The sequence below is a fragment of the Strix uralensis genome, chromosome 26 (genome assembly GCF_047716275.1).
Source record: "Strix uralensis isolate ZFMK-TIS-50842 chromosome 26, bStrUra1, whole genome shotgun sequence".
NCBI classification, from domain to species: domain Eukaryota; kingdom Metazoa; phylum Chordata; class Aves; order Strigiformes; family Strigidae; genus Strix; species Strix uralensis.
Genome location: NC_133997.1, coordinates 2,122,254 through 2,139,520, shown reverse-complemented (window position 1 = coordinate 2,139,520; position 17,267 = coordinate 2,122,254).

The following is a 17,267-nucleotide window of genomic DNA, read 5'->3' as shown; positions in this document are numbered from 1 at the left end:
AGTGCAGATGTGCTGATAGCATGCTGAAATAAGGGTGTGCACCCTCTAGCCATAGCCTCTAAGCGGATCCCAAAAGCTGTTGAAGGGTAGGAACAGTGGTCGATAGGGCTAGTTAAACCAGCCAGATTTGCTGGCTAGGTTTAGAGTAGCTCATAGATTTTATTCTGCTTTGCTTTAAAAGTCATCGTGGAAAGTTAGGTCTGTAGTTGAGAGCAGTAACTGCCCTCCAGGGAAAAGAAAAAGCCTGGAGCAGTTCTCCAGATGTGGAGCTGAACAGGAGGCAGTGACAAACAGCCTTAGCTGCTGTCTAGCCATAGGGGCACGGCGCTTTGCTTCTGTGTGAGCCCAGATTTGGGCAGTGGAGCTGTACACTGGTCCTGTGCTGCTTCACCTCCGTGAAGCCTGAAGCTGATGCGGTAGAGCAGGTGCCTGAGCAGGACCACTGCGTGGTGGCTCCCTGCAGGCAAAAGCCCTTTCAAGCTCAGCCTCGTCAGAGGCTCAGAAACATCCTAATTAAATGAACTGCAGGTGCAGAGGTTGCTAAGCAACGCCATTATCATGCAGCAGCCATCCCCTGCTCTCACCTGCTGGAGCTGCCTGCCCTTTCTCCCCAGGCAAAGGTCCCATCGTTCCCCCCTCCGCCCCCCCCCCCCCGTCTGCTCAGCTGGCACAGGGAAATTTGCAGGGACACATTTACACATTTGAAGCACGAACTGTTGCTCACGGATGGGCAGCTGAGCCCCGTTACCTTCTGTCTCCTTGAGAAACCCCAAGCAGGGAGACTGCTCTGGGGCTGCAGTAGTTTGTAGGTGCTTAAGAACTAAGCAGGCAACCAGAGTGTGGGGCTGAGAGATAAGCATGAGCTTCTGAGGTGCAACAGGGCAGTGACTGTGAATGTGAGCTTGGGTGCAAGACACTGGCTAGAGGTGAGCCTTGGAAATTCACCCGTTGATTTTCCTGGGCAAAGGCTAGAACAAGTTCTGACAGCATCTGGAAAGCAGTCCCCTTTGTCTTTCTGAATGAACTGCTCTCATAGTTCATTAAATGCCTTGTAATCCATAAAGCCTGTTAGGACACTTGCAGTTCATCACCTGGCATTACAGAAGCAGGCTCTCCGATGGGCCTTTGGGGTGGGGAGGGAATAGCGAGGTGTGTGTGCCCCAAATGCACTGCCCTGCAGCAGGCTCCAGAGTCCCGTACCGCTGCTCCCAGGGCTCTGTAATACTTCTTGATACTCTTCAGACTGCTTCTGGCTGCATCGTTGGTGCCCATGATATTAGGACTATTCACAATTAACCCAAGATTCTCTCAAAGTCAAGTAATTTAAGCAGCTAAAGTCTCACAATTGCCTCAGACTGTCCTCTGCAGTCACAGACCATGGAGTGCTAATATTTATCTGCTGTAGAGGCTTAAGTACAGGCTCCCACTCTCCTTTCTTCAGCAAAAATCTTGAGGTTCGTGCCCTGTGTCCCATGTGTGAGGAGAAGCTGTGCTGCTGGGTAGTTCCTGCAGATGTGGATCCTTTTGCCCCCACCCAGGCCTTATGTTTCACCTGCTGAGCAACCTCTGATGAGGTGCTTTGTCTTTCCATGCCTTGTTCCTCCATCTGAGGATTCAAGGTAGAAATGCCAACCAAAACAAAAAGTGCTTGGGGATGCCTGGGTTCAAGAGCTCAGTCTCCTGCCAGTACATGACAAAATGTTGTCTCTCCTTTGAACTGCTGTTGTCATAGATGTGAGTTTTGAGTTTCCTTCCCCAAATCAGAGTTCTCCACCACTACTTCTGCCATTTTTTATGGCAGATAATAGTCATTAACTTTTATTACAATCATAATTTTTTTTATTAACTTTGAGGGAAAACAGTTTCCCAGGTGATCATTCTTCCACAGAGTTCCAGACCAGCAGCCCACAGCCTCGCTCACTAAGTTGAACTTCCAGTATTTCACTGGCAGTAAATCCATCCATGTTACCTTGTCCTGCCTTTTAAAAGCCATAAAATTCCCAAGCATGCTCAGTGAAATAACCACAGTAGAGAGACATATTAAACAGAGATTGAAATTCAGTCTGAGACATTTGTGTTGCTTGGATCAAGATAATCAGTTACTGATACCAGAGGAATAAGAGATTTGCAGCATTCAGTGAAGAGCTGCTAGCTTAACTTTTATAGAGAAGAAATTAGAAAAGAAGCAGGGTTTTTTTTCTTTGGTCCTTGCCCACTATCTGTAACATTCCTGAGCTTCCTCCAAGCTCAGGGAGATTGGCAGAAAATAATCTCTTCTTCACCAGTGCTCCAGATTTAGCTGTGGAGGATAGCAGCACCCTGGGACTCTGCTTGTGGCCTAATCCGCTGAATATTGCAAACTGCTGTATTGATCAGCAGGCTCTACTGCACCTCGGGCTCTACTTGAGACCTATTAGCAGAGTATCTAAGTGCCCACCAGCTGTGCATTGAACAAAATAATGGTCCCTTCCCCTGTTCCCACAGGGGAGAAGACTGCAGCATGTTTACTCGACTGCTCTGTTCACTGTTGTTTATTAGTAAAGGTAAGGTCAGAGGCTGTGTGGTTTCTGCTTTTCTTGAAGGTTGTTGGTGTTTCTCAGACATCGCTGGTTAGTGATGAGAAACAGTGCGTGTCCTCCAAATATAGGTGAGTTTCTGTTTGTGGAGGGGGGTATGATATCCTTAAAAGAAAATTCTCAAAGGAAACCAGACATAGAAAATATTCCATGCAGTCAGAAAACCATTTTCTCAGTTTAAGCACAACACTAATAAAAGCGATTACAATAGTAGTTGAGCTGCCCCTGTTACTTGCATTATAGAATTATTTGTATTGGTGGAGGGTGCCACGCTGCAGAGTGGTGCATGTTAGCATGGAAAGGTCCAGTCAGCGCACCCAAGACTCTACAGTCCCAACAGGCAGAGGAGGGGAGGGAGAACAGTGATGCAGACACATACCAGTCTCTGCTCTAGGCCAGCAGCAGAGCTGAGCGCTGATTCTAGCTTAACCACGACTTGAGGCTGGCAGCAGCACTCAGCATCCATGTTTCTTCTTTTGAATGCGAAGTTGTGAAGAGATTTGTGGGCTCTTCTTCAGAGCCAGATTACAACTGGGGTCCTTCCCTTTATGTTTGTGCCTTACCACAACTCCCTGTTAATTTTGGGTTTTGTGCTGAATAAATAGTGCCTGGGTATTTGATTTTTTTTTTTCCCCCCTTTAAACACACTTGTGATGACAATAAATTAAAATGCCTTGTGATGTTTGACAAATGTAATTTTTCAGGGTTTTTTTTACCCACACTGAATGATGGCAAACTAAAAAAAAAAACCCAAACCAAAAGCCATCAACTCCGTAATGCAAGAAAGTACCAAGTACATTTTATCAAGAGAGTGAAATTAGATACCTGTCAAAATACATTTGTCCTCAAAATAACTATTCATACATTTCATTTTCCTGCATAAATAGATATTCATCTGTTCTCTTCTGTCTATCATTTGCTACTCACATCCAGCACTGACTGTGGGAGGGAAATCTTTAAAGACACTTCCAAAGCAACAGGCAGGTGGGTTTATATCATTTCCTCTGGCTTTCTTAGCACCATTCACTTCATTACGAATGAGAAGGGAAACATCTATTTTAAAATCAATCCAATAATATTGTGTTCCAAAACATTAATTCCTAACTGCAAAACCCTGTTTGGCTTCAAGCAAGCTCTCTGTCACAGGAACAGCTCTTGTGATTTAGCTTTCCCAGAGCTGCTTTTGGTGGAGGCAGGGAGACCCAGGGGTGTTTTAGCTACAGCTTCTGGGGAAAGGACTGTTGAATGGGAGCAAGGGAGCATTTGAAGACCCTTTTATAAAGGCTGGGTACTCCCAGGTCTTGATTTATTTGGAGGGCTGAGTGTCTTTTGGTGAAGGACAGCCTGGGAGTGCTGGAGCTGGAAAAGTAATTGGCTCCAAGGAGGCAGGCAGCCCTTGCTGTTCCATGGCTGAGTATAGACCTGAGCAGCACCTGCGTGCTGGGAGCTCGGAAATCTTGTCTTTGCCCAGGCTCAGGGGATGCACACTTGCTCAGCAACAAGAGGCATGCTCAGAGCTTGTCCCTTATCAGTGCCATGTGGGAGATTGAGTCTTAGGGTGCAGCCTCTTAATGGGTCATCTATCCTCCCTCTGTGAGTATCACACTTCCTTAAAACACTGGAGTGGTTTACAGGTTAAAATTTCCACTGGAAACAATTTAGAAGGTATCTGCAGCTGGATATTGTGAGCTCTCTGATGAGATGGTAGGAAAATATCAAAAACAAAGCTTCTGGCCTCTAGTGGTATTTCTGGCTAGATCAAAACTATAAAGATCCTGGATAGCATATGAAAAAACACTTTGCAGCACAATCTTGGGGCCAGTGGGATTTTGAATGTGTTTTGGATCCAGCCTTTATAAAGCAATGGTTTAGATAAAAAAATGGTTAAACTTCCATACGCTGCTTCTGAAATTTGGTAGCTTCACCTGCTCCCCTACTTTGTATGATATAGGCAGCTACTCCCAGGCAATCCTTAGAGGGAAAGGAGCAGATCACTTACAAGTTTTTCTGAAGTATACTGACTGCTTTTTAATTTGGCAGCTGCAGCCCATCATGAGGGACTGCTAATAAAATTTCATATCTTGTTAAATCTTCCAGTATCAGTAAAGCGCATCTGAAAATTTTGCAGATAAAAGAACCTTTTGAGCAAAAGGAAAAAAATATTTTTGAAACACTGCAGAACCAACAACACTCATTAGCATATGCTTTTCTTCTATAATGGTTCTCGAGAGTAATGCAAACAGATTCAACATTGTGTATATCAAAGAAATTCACTAGCAGTTCAAGAAAAACATCACTCACTGTGGTGTCACAAAACACATTTCCTGGAAAAGTGGTAAGAGCGTGTGTGTGTGTGAGGCATGGCTACAGTGCTGTCAGTCCAGACCTTGCTTTGTTACTTTTGGCTGGACAGGAGTTCAAGTGAGACTCTAAAGCAGGTCTGGGGAGCTGGACCCTTGGAGCACCAAAATTACTGTGGTTTTTCACCTCCTAACAGACTGATTTAAGAGACCAATCAGTTTGGTGTAGCTGCTTCTCTGCTGCTTGGCTCCACGTGCCAGTATATGTCCACATGTACAGAGTGTAAAATTGCTATGGGATGTCAGATGTCTGTGCTGGAGGAGTCTCAGGCTTCCAGGGAAGGAAGGTACCGATATGACACGTATGCCAAAACCGTACAGCTCAGCAGCAGAGCACTGAGCTCTGTCCTCTGGTAAAACCCTCCAAACTCTGCCCCAGGCTCCTTGCCTAGGAGGGGGTCTATGCCAGATGGCCCTCTGCACTGACAAACAAGGAACCATCCATCATTTTTAATAACTTCTATCCTTAGAAATATTTAGTCCAGGACCTCTAAAGGGTGCAATCTTTTCTTAGAAATCTCAGAGACCTTAATGAGTTTGGAAATTGAAGAATTGATGAATCCATGTGGATAATGATTGCTGCCCATTAACAAACCTCACATTCCCAGGCATTTCATGTCCAAACTGAGGGATATACTGAGCAATAGACTTGAACCTGGAATTTTTAAAAAACAGTTTACCCAGGTTGGTTTGTTTCTTTGGTTTTTTTCCATGCGTTTTTTGTGGGGGCCTCCAGGCCCGACAGTCTTGCAGTCTCTGATGCAGCTCTTCTGGCATTTGAGAAATTAGGTCTTCAAGACAGAGACAGTCAACAACAAGGCAACATTTATTAAACCCACTCCACGCTTCATCCTTGACAATGGCTGTTCATATGCAAACAAAAACCTGTCTGAAGATGACAGGGACATGTGGCAACTTGGTTTTCATAGGAAGGCTGTTTTGCTTCCCCATGCAGCACAGACTAATTAAAAATCAGCATCAAGTACAAGACGCATGGGTCTGAATCAAAACCACATGCTACTAATCCTTGAAGGTAAAAAAAATTGTATCCAGGCACTTGGGGAACTCTGAAGATGAAAAACCCTGGATTGATTTGTTTATAGACTTTCTTTTGTTCCTCACCACTGCAATATCTGAGCATATAGGTAATGATTATTATGGTTATTTTATTTTTATCTATTGTTATTAGAAGCTTGACTACAAGCTTTGATTCCCACATTCTACTCCTGCAAAATGCAAGACAGTTAAGGATGGTGATGGGTTAAAAGAAAACCAGCCTGTCAAATCACTTGGGACAATCTTCAGTGCATATAGCCAGCCTTCTTAAAGATGGTTGGGCAGTAAGGATGATGTAGTAGTGATGCAGGCAGTATACTCTGGAAAATCTAGAGATTTCATTTCCATACCGAGTGTTGACTGAAATTGTTGGAAAATCAAAAGCCAACTGTAGATGCTGAGCTATTTGGCAGGTTTAGTCATTGGGAGAACATGGTCAATGAATTTAAAGGCTGTTCTACATACGAGGGTTGCATCTGTTTAAGCTGTTCTTGATCTTCATAGCATAGACACAGTTACAGCAGTAGAAATTCGACTGTGTAAAGATAGCTGCACCTTTATGAAAGATACATAAGATATACTACATCTATGCTTATATATATAGATGCCTGTATGTAGGGCATCAACATATTGTAGTGGTGACCACATGGTGGCATGTTCTGCTAAAGATAAAAAATTTTATCCCTAAACTACACAATGGCAGGTGTACAAACCTGGAAAGTGTTGAAACCTGCTTTAGAGCCTTCCAAATCACCCTTGCGTGGAGTGTCTTTGCCTGTTTCCTGAGTTACAGTTCAAGGCCATCCCAGAGAGCCTGGTCTATCTCTGCAGCCTTGGCCAGCAGCCAACTCAGTGTAACTTGCCAGTTCCCAGAGACCCTGCAGTATGGGGATGGAGCATCTTGGCTGCATGCACAAGACCTTCAGGTATTGCCACCACTATAATTATTTTCCTAATAATTCAAGCAGTGATAAGAAGGCTATCAATCACTTTCACGTTAAATTATTTTGGGAGGGGAAAATAAAACAGATAGCAAAGCCCATCCCATGGCTTGTGTATATCCTTGCAAATGGGTTCTGTATCTGATGGAGGTGGATGAGCAATGCAGAAAGCTGAGGAGGGCAAGGAAAGGGGCCTTGCAAGCTCACGTTCCAGGGATTCTTTGGTTCTCTGAAAGTAAATCCTGCTAAACCCAGTGGGTTTACACATTCCTGTAAAGAATCAAGTGGACTAGAGACTCATCCAAGAGAAACCCAAAGGGGTAGCTGAGGTCTCAAGCTTTGGGGCAGGATTTGGAGCGGGAAGCATCAAACATGACAAACTGTATTAATTATCTGTGTGATGATAGCCTGAGCTGAATGTGGTCCAGCATTAGGCAGAGGATCTGTCTCAAGAAGCTGACAGTCTTAACTGACTTGGAGGGGCAAGGAGAACTGGCAAAAGGAAGAGGTGGGTTTGCCTGCAAAGGTATTCAGGGTCTTGTCTGCCCATGGGAATGAAGGACGAATATAGATAGCAAGATTGGAATTTTGTACTTGCCTTTTTTGATTTCCCCAAGCTTCCTGAGCAGCTCCACAGCAGAGCCAAATCTGAAGCATCTGTGCCTTAACCACAGCCAGAAGCTCCTGGCCAGAATCGCTGCCAGCCCAGGGCCAAGCACATGGGATCTCTCTGCAGCGTGCCAGTGTTTCCTTTCTGGGCTGAAACAACTGGATGTTTTTAGCATTGTTTGCTACTGAATATTCCTTGGGGAACGTGGGCAACTGACACATGGTGAAAATAAAAAGAAAGCATACATGCAAAGAGTCCTGCAGGAGACAAGTAGGAGACCATCATTTCTTTTGAAGCAGGTTTCCATTCTTTAGGTTGAGGGCTCTGCCCTCTGAAAGTGAATGTCTGCCACGATCAGAAAACCACATCTATCTCTCCTGGCCTGGCAGCTGTCAAAGTGCTTAAAGGGTGATTATATATTGCATCGTTTGTCAATCACTCCAGGAGAAGCAAATGACTGGTGGGTAGCAGGAGGCAAAGGGGATAACCTGACATGGGATAAAATAATTTCTTCCCAGTGACTGCACTAGATTTAAAATCAGACCCTTGAGGACTTCTGTAAGGCCACAGAAAGATCATTTCAACCCTGACACTTTGGGACCGTCTATGGGCCCAAAGCTCACATCAGCATGATTTGGGGTTGGGGGCTTGAGTTCCCAGGACTCAGCTGTGCCCTGAAGATCTCACAAACCAGATAAAATGGGTGAGAAATGGAGCTGGCCAAGGATAAACAGCAGATCTGTAGCAGAGCAGGGAAGACTTGCAGTACCTGGGCCATTCCTGTCCCATGCTGGATCACATGGTGTCAAACACCTTGGGCCAGGCCTGGCAGAGGGAATGAGTCTAACTCAATTCTAAATGTGTAATACCCATTTGTTCTCATTGAAGTTAACATTAGAAGGAATTACTGTCTAGAAAACTTTGCTATCCTGCTATCTGTCAAAGCTTATCAATGTTACTTATTTATTAATTGTGGGGACTGTCATTTTACATGTTTATTAACTGTTACCTCCACCCACAGTGCTACATAAAATAATAAATAGGCAATTAGAGGGAAATTCAGCCTTTTTCCTCATTTTTTTTTTTATAGCAAAACCTGCTAGTTTGGCCCTGGTTGGAGATTACCTCCTACTTTTACTGCTGCAGGCACTTTGAAGTTTCAGTCCTACCTAGCACTACTTCTGTTTTAATGGGCTGTCAGGCTTTCTCTTGTTATCTTTAGGTCCAGCCTGAATAACTCGGCCATAAACATTTCCCCTGGACTAAGGCTACATCCAGCAGGAAATGTAGAAGTTTTTCTCAGGTTTCCCATAAGTATGTGAGCACTGCCTGAATTTTTAAGCGAAAAGATGCTGAACAGTTGTATTGCATTAGTCAGAAATATTGTGAAGCAAAGGGTGAGAAGCTTCTGTACCTGCACTAGCTGTTCTGAACTAACACTAATTGTCAAAACAATTTTACTTTCTCCCAGTGTCATGTCAGACTTAGGGTTATTTATTCCCAGGTGGGCCCTCAAAACAGGGATGCTGGGGAAACAGAGGAGAAGGGATGGATCAAATCTGGATTTTGCCTTCACTGTGTTGTTAGTAAGCCAAATCCATTTCTGTCATTGCCTCTGCTGCCATGGAAATTATTAATGCATCAGCAATCTGCAAAACTCACTTTCAGAAGATGGCTAGCAAATAGGTTCTTGGAGGCTAATGATATTTTTTCAAGAAAGTGACCTTGCTGGCTGTTATGCTAAGAGGCTGACTTGCTTAGATTGTGCTTTAGATCAAGCACCCCAGCCAAGACACAGCATATAGTAATGAATGGTTTAAATCAGGCATCAGTATCAGCATCCTGCACAGTGGTGGGGATTTAAGCAAAGGACTTCAGTCTCTTGCATTCTCCCCCATCCAAGGTTGCAGCAGATTGAATGTTAGTAAGTGTGTGTGGTCACAACAAAGAAACCCAGTCCTCCAGACTAAAGCCAAGTCTTTTGAAGAAGAGTGCATCTCACTTCAACTAGCTGCAGGTGGTGGTTTGTGGTTTAGGGAACAGGAGCTTGATGGCCGACAGATATGATGGGAAGCAGATGTGGCTGATTAGTGCAGGAAAACAAATGCCGGTGGCTGAACTCCACTCCAGTGCTGGGGGCAAGCTCCCTCCTCTGTGCTCACACTGTCCCTCCTGCAGAGGGACTTACAAGTGCTGCTTGTAAAACCGAAATGGGAAGGGTCTGTACATGGCCCAGCCCTGAAAGGACATTGTCCATGGCAGGAAAAAGTACTGTGGGAAAATAATGGAAGATTGGTGAGGAGGCTTGTAAATGCGCTCAAGTGACTTGCAGCTGGGGTGTTGAAAAACACGTATATCATACTAATTGTTGTTTAATCTTGTGTGCTCAACTAGTAGAACATCTGTGTTTAGATAACAGAGGCACCCTATCAAACATGCTTGAGATTCCTGCCCTGCTGTGGGAAAGATCAAAGCACAGTGGAAAACTACGCCTGTGAAAATCCCTGATACACAAAAGCAGCAGGTTCGAGATCTCTCTCTCATTCTCTCTCTCTCTCTCTAGCAAGGACTGAGCTCCATAGTGCCTGCGTCCCTGCTTGCATGCCTCTGCCTGGGTGCTGCTTTGGAGATCCCCTGGTTCGCGAGGTAACGAGAATAAATTTACTCTTTGCATTTCATCTTTGTTCCTGCGTCCTGTCTGTGCCGCCTCACACAGTGCTAATGGAAAACTCCTCTGAATGTAAGCCCAAAAGAGGGTTTGCATGCAGAGGGGATGTTATGCACACGTAGAGAGCTGCTGCCATTCCAGGCAGGTGAGGCCAGTGGCAGCCTGCAGAGAGCTGCAGGGAATCTGCTTGGGAATTTCTCCAACATCAATTTGAGGCTGTTTCTGCTGCTGGGAGCAAACTCGCATCCCAAAGGCACAAAGGATGTACTGCTGTTGCCTTGCCCCTGTTTTTGCTGAGAAGCGCACAGCTCAGGGCTCCATTCTTCTAAACTGCACCACGTATATTACTTCTCCTTCTCCCACCATCTTCCTTTTAGCTGAACTGGGAATTCAGGCAAAGGTGGTTAATTCCCTGTATGTTGCCTCTAACCATGTTCCAGTTTTACTTCTCTATAGCATTTAATAGAGCTTTTGCATAAATGAATAAAAAGATGAATCAGGAGCTGGAGAGAGGTGTGATCACATCAATCAGTTGTGCTGCCTATATCACTAGCTTACCTTGCTCTCTCCTTGCTAAAGTGCCCTGTATTTATTTGGTCCCCCTGTGTTCTCATTTGCTAGGCATAGGCACCAGCAAGGACGTTTTTTCTGTCTGTCTCCGTCTTCCTCCCTTCTCCTCATGATGTTCCATTTCTGAATTTGCATTTAAATTAAGTGTGAAAGTGCAGGTGGGAACTGAAACTGTGCCCAGCACAGTAGCAGCCCATGCATCGGTAGGATGCTTTCTGTCTCTGAAGCTGACAGGCCAGAGGCAGCCTAGACACTGCTCCAGTGCCAAATGCAGATGCTGCACAGCTGGCACTGCTCTGCTCCCTGGGGAACAGCACAGTTCATCAGCATTTCAGCCCCTCTGAGCAGCTTGCAAACGTGAATCTGGGTTAGTTCTGGCCCCAAGCACCTTGCAGTTCAAATCAACAGGGCAGGAACAGATACTGCCATGCGTTTCGAGCAGGAATGGTGAGCAGACCCTGTACAGCTCCAGCAGAGTGCTGAGGCTCCCCAGTGCCTTGCTGTGATGCAGAGAGGGACAGTGGGGGTGCAGGGTGGTTACCATGGCATGGCCCAGGCCAGAGTCCGACTGGTTTAGCCCTGCTGAGAATCTGGCCTCGCAGTTGATGTGGAGGAGCACTGCAGCAAAAGCATTGTTAAATACACAATTTGGAATTGAAATATCCTTTATCAGAAATTTATAACCCACTTTAAATGAATCTGTTCAGGGCACGGTGAGGGTGGAGATAATTCCCCAGGTTTATTTATACAGTTTGATAGTTTTTATGCCAGGTTAGTAAAAAAGAGTCTGTGCCAATAAAATACTTTCCCTGCTTGTAAAACTCGAGAGTGTTTTATCTGTGGTGCTGAAACTGTGCTGCCGTTTTAGCTTTACATGGAAACTGGTAGAGGGAGGCACTGGAGTGGAGCGGAGGGCTCGCCCAGTAGATCTGCACTGCTCCCAGGTACCTGCTGTTCAGCCTCTCTCCCAGGATCCCAAACCATCCCTTGGCATGTGCTTTTCTGATATTTGAACCATCCTTGTTGTCCTCCTTGAGGGCTGCTTATGTGGGTGTAAAGAGTGCCTAGACAAATCAACGGAAGGAAAAGCCATCAACGTTTAATTGTTTTCTGACTCATCAAAAATCCTTTCACCTGTCCAACACAAAGATATCACCTGGAAGGTAGGAAGTAAAGGAGGTGATGCTGGGCCCTGGGCAAAGTCTCACTCTGTATTTGCCCTAGTCTGAGACCCTTTCTACAGAGGCAGGTGTTCAGCTACATGGACTGTTGGTCTGTACTGATATGGCCTAGTTTATATTCTTACACTCATACACTTGACTGCACAGCTTGATGAAGCTCTGCAAGGTTTTGATACCAGCTAAGAGGTAACAAGCAGCAACACCGGTTTCTTTCTAGTTAACAAAAAGAAGAAAAACAAGCGGAAGAGAAAGAACCTGAAATTCCAATCCCCACAGGGCAGATTTAGTCTTGGCTTATGCTAAGCTCTCCCCAGACTGAGTTTACTGCTTGTGTAATGAGGACAGTTTTATCGTGGTAGTGATGGTGGGATAATAACAGCTCTAATGACTGTGATTCTATTGCAATACAATTTCTGCTGAAAAAATATTGTTGTTATGAAATTTGCTGTGACCGGGTCGTAGCTGGGGAAACATTGAATAATTCTCTGCAAAGTGAAGCAGCAGGACAAGACAACAGAGCTGTCTGCTGCTGCTCAATTTTGTGAGCACCCTATCACAGGGTGACCAGAGACCTGCACCTGACAGATACTGCTGTGGCGTTCAGGAATAAGGTTCCTCCCCTGCTGTTGCACTGTCTTCACCTGTGCTGAAAACTGGCATTCTCAGAAAGCACTAGGAAAACTTCCCCCCTGACTTTAAAGGAGGTTTTCACCTAGGAGAGAATGGCCTTCTCAGCAGCTGCTTCTACATTTTCTACTCCTGTTTCTAGCTGATGGACTGGCTCTGGAAGAGGTCTCAAAGGCTTAGCATCAGAATTAGCTTAAGTAGATAAAGAAAGTAGGTGTGTTAACAGTGACAGTATCTAAGAGAATGGGTTACAGGGAAATTTGTAATTTGACATGCTGTTATGTAAGAAGTTTTATTCATGCTTCACCCATATACGCCACTGAAAACAGATGGATTAATAGAAGCATTTATCGTTTATACAGAAAAAAATAAGGTGATCGCATCAGGATGCATTATCACTTCCTTAGAGATAGGAGAGCAATTACAGGACGAGGTAGTCTTTGGAAAAACTGGGGGGGGGGGGGTATTGTATCCACATAATAGAGAGCAGAAAGAAAACTGAAGAAAAAAAAAGAGCCAGAGGGGGAGACAGTGACAGAGAAAGAAACAGAACAAACTATATTATCTGTGACAAGGACACAATGTAAACTTGCGACATCAAAGTAACAACAGAGGCTTCGCAGAGAGGGAATTTAAGCTTCAATACCTGCAGATAAGAGAGAACAGCGCGTGTGCTCAGGGGCTGCAGGAGCCTGCACAGCACCTGGTCCATCCCTGCAAAGGCAGGTGCTGGGCAGGAATTAATGCTGGCAAGTGTTTGATCAGCTCCTGCAAGAGACTTGCAAAAGATGGTGGGTGTTCATGAGGAGTGGTGAGGGGACTGCCACAGGGAGGAAGGGTAATGGGAAGCCTCTGGACTGGCAACGCCAGCTTTCTGTGCATCCCCAAATCTCCTTGGGATCTTGGGCTGCTTGTATCTGAACGGTGATGTTTTCCTTGCACAGAAAGGCAGCATGAGGCCAAAGCTAAACCTGTATTGTGAAACCAAAGGGAAGAAATTGCCTCTGGCCACTTGTTTTATCTCTGCTGTCAGAGTTTCCTACCTTTCATACATTGCTTTTGCACCTTAATTAAACTTCTTTTGCACCTGGTGAAGTCTGATGCAATCAAAGGCAAAACTGAGACATTCATGGAATCTGCTATCTGGCCACTGCTTAGGAGGACAGAATCTAGAGATACGTGTTGCGTTTTCAAATGTGCAAGAATTTCTAACTTCCCACCTCTTCCCATTCTGGGCACCCAGTTTTCTTCTAAATCCTGGAAATGGAGTCTAGATGATCAAAGAAACTCATAGGAAATACAAGCCTTTTCCAATGGCAGTGAAAGTCAAAACATGATGTGCTCCAACACTGCTTTTTGTTCTGCAAGCCGTTTCTTGCCATCCACGCACCCCATGAAAGACTCCAGGAAAGTACAGTTAATGTAATGAGCTACGATTTCTAACTATGGAAAGCAGTCAACCACAAAGCAAAACCCAGTGAAACTCTTGTTTTATTGCTATTTTGGTCAGTACTTGAACCATTGAGTTCTGTGCACAGCAGTCTGTGCTTCAGGCTAATAGCTGGATGCAAATGCCCCAATCATTTCACTTTCAATGCTCCCAGATTGTGTTTAGACCAGTTTCTACAGACTTTAGCAACATTTAGAGAGAACAATGCAGTGTTTGCTATGTCATAGTAAATATACCGCTGGGCTGGGTTATCTGCTTGGTGCTGCTCATGTGGTTTAACAAAGCAACGAGTCTGGCATTACTTTTATTGCTTCTACTAACAGTGCAAGTTATTTTCACCACATCAAATACAGACCCGTGTACTAAAAGTAGGAGGGCAGTGCAAATATTTTGTTGACTTAAAAGAAAGCAAGTAGTCCCAAAGCGAAGCAAGGAGAGATTGTTGATGCTGGTGACTTGTATTTTACTATAAAGCAAATCTGGATTAGGTTTGACATTAATCAGGTTTGTCAGCAGGGATCAGCAGATGTGCCTCCATGAAGATGTACCTTGTCCTTCTGGAGGAGGAATGCAGTGTCTGTGCCAGCTCAGCCTGCCGTGCAACAGGCAGCTTGCTTTAAAATTGTCCCAAGCAAGAATTCTGCTTGGATATTGAGGAGTAGCTGATGTGAACATGAGAGGAAAAGGGGCGTGAAGCGATCTGCAGTCCCTACCATGGCTCCCAGGATGGCAACTTTGCAGACACTGATAACAAGAAGGGGAAAATGCAGTATACAGATAAAGCAGTCATCCCCCCAAAGGTATTTAGGAAAGCAGTGACACTTAACAGACTCAGTGGTGCCAGCAGAGCCGTTAAAAGGTGTTTATTGTGCAGGCTCATCCAATGTTCTGGAGATTTTGGGTCAGCCATTTAATTTCCACAAGAATTTGATTTCAGGGTGGTGAGTTCACCTTGCAGTGAGATTTGACTGTGTTGGTTGTGCGTTTTGTAATAGCTCTGAAAAAAAAAAAAAAACAACTTGAAAAAGCTATCACTAAAAAATCATCTGCCCGTTCTGAGCTCAGAGGGAAAGGCTGACTGGCTCTTCTATTATTGATGAGAGAAGAAAGGAGCAATGCAGCAGAGCCCTCAGGAAGGGTGTTAAACACTTTATTTCTGCAGACTCCGGTAGACCTGCTATGAGTACAGTACACAATATTTAACTGGCTCATTTTCAGTGTCTCAATCTGCAAATCCCCTTCATAGACAGCAATAAGAACCTCTATATGGCCCAGTACACTTGTCCATACCCTGTGTTGGGTGAAGTTCTACCTCAGCTCTGACTTGTTTCTTGCAACGCAGAAAGAGAACCTCAGAGTCTTCTGAAACAGACAGAAACGGGGGAATATTTTTCATTATGAACCATGGCCAAATCGATAAATTAGTGTGCTTCTCTACTGAATAGCAGGTTGAATTCTTTAGTGTTGTATGTTTCCTATCTATCTACATATGCATAAAGCAAGCAGTTTCCTAAGGAGGAGTGACAATGCAAGAAGGGGATTGTTCATCAAAAATTCGTCCTGGATATTCCCCTCCTCTAGTACCAATGTAGGAGACAGTGCTGGACTTTCTTACTTTGTTTCTTCCTAGTCCGTTATTTCTCTGCAAGGAATCCGGCAGGGGGCCACTCCCTTGGGTAGAGCAGTCTCTTTAACACTGCTGTTTGTGAGAGTAGTGATTTCTGTAAAATGTGGGGAACTAATCTGTAGCTTTAGGATCTTAACTGTTGCCCAGCATTGTGGTTCTGAAGTAATTTTTCACATAAGATGAGTAACTAGTCTTGCAGTTGACTTTTCAGTTTCCAGCTCTTCTTCCTAAATGGCATTAAATTGCTTTATAGTGGTCTTTCACTCCAGACAAGTCATAGTTCTCCACTAGCATAGGAGTTGCCTTGGGTGGCATACAGAGTTTGGGCCTCAGATATCAGTGACTCCAATGGTAGTTCCGTAATAAAAATAAACTCTTGTCAGTGACGCTACTGAAGCATTCTGGTCCTGAAGGGCAGGTAGAGAAGAAAGCATGCCGACAGGCTTATATTTCCAAGCAGTTGACTGGAGGATATGGTAGGAAGGAAAAAAAAGGATTTCTCTTTCCACAAGCCCCAGTCTAAGCATAAGCACTAGCAAAAACAATTCTCTTGCCCTGCTGCCTGCTTATTGTGAGAAAAACAATTACTCATCCTCATCTGATTCTGTTCTGGGGAAAAAAAAGAAAAATCTATTACAATCCCTAGGCAACTCTTGGTAATGAACATTTTAAATATGTTACCAAGCTGTTTGTGTTTTATAATGAGCTTTCTGGAAAATATTATATTGTGTTTCTAATAATCCCCTTATTGAAGTGTTATTGATTTGGAGAAAAGAAAACTAACATGTATTCTCAGGCCTCTGGATAAGGACGGAGACTTGCATTAGCTATTTCCTCTGAAGAGGTTTAGCTGAGCATGGAGTTGCCATACAGAAAGCTTTAATTTGTTGTTTAGGATATTAGTGACCTCAGCATTTGTACTGCTGACTGTGCACATGAATAGCACTCTTCTATTATTTCTAGCCAAACAGCCACAGAGATAACTGTTTAGGATGAAAGATTCCTTCTTGTTGGTAGTATCACAGAATGGACGAAGAGTGGTCCTTCTTGTTTTGGCTGCTGTGTGCACAGCTCTCCAGAGATGACCCCTCCCTGAAGTGTCTGTGCAAACTATGGTGGCAAGGCACAGAAAGCATGCATGAGGAACAGAGTTTGCAGATGAGCAACAGAAGCCTGCAAAGCTGAGCTGGTGGCAAAACTGCAAGCAGGACAGCTTCATAAGTGCACAGTTAATACCCTGAGAGATAAGTCCTATTCGTGTATCACTCCAGAGAGGATGGGGCTGCACTCATTCCAAACCCAAATTACACTCTGGCTGCTGTTATGGTTGACTGGGCAAGACACTCTTGGATGTCTCAGCATCTGCCCAACATCACTGTGGGCATAGGGATGCAGCTCCATTGCTTCAACCATGGACAGAAAATAGTCCAGTTCCTGCTCTGAAAGGGCTCAGCAAGCCTCCTTTCAACACAGCTTCAGGCAAATCGGCAATACCAGAGACCCACATATTCCCCTTGCTGATAAATGGATGCAGCTAGATCAGCCCTATTGCCAGACCCAATATCCCAGTGGAGTAGTAGCCAATGCCACTTTTTGAAACC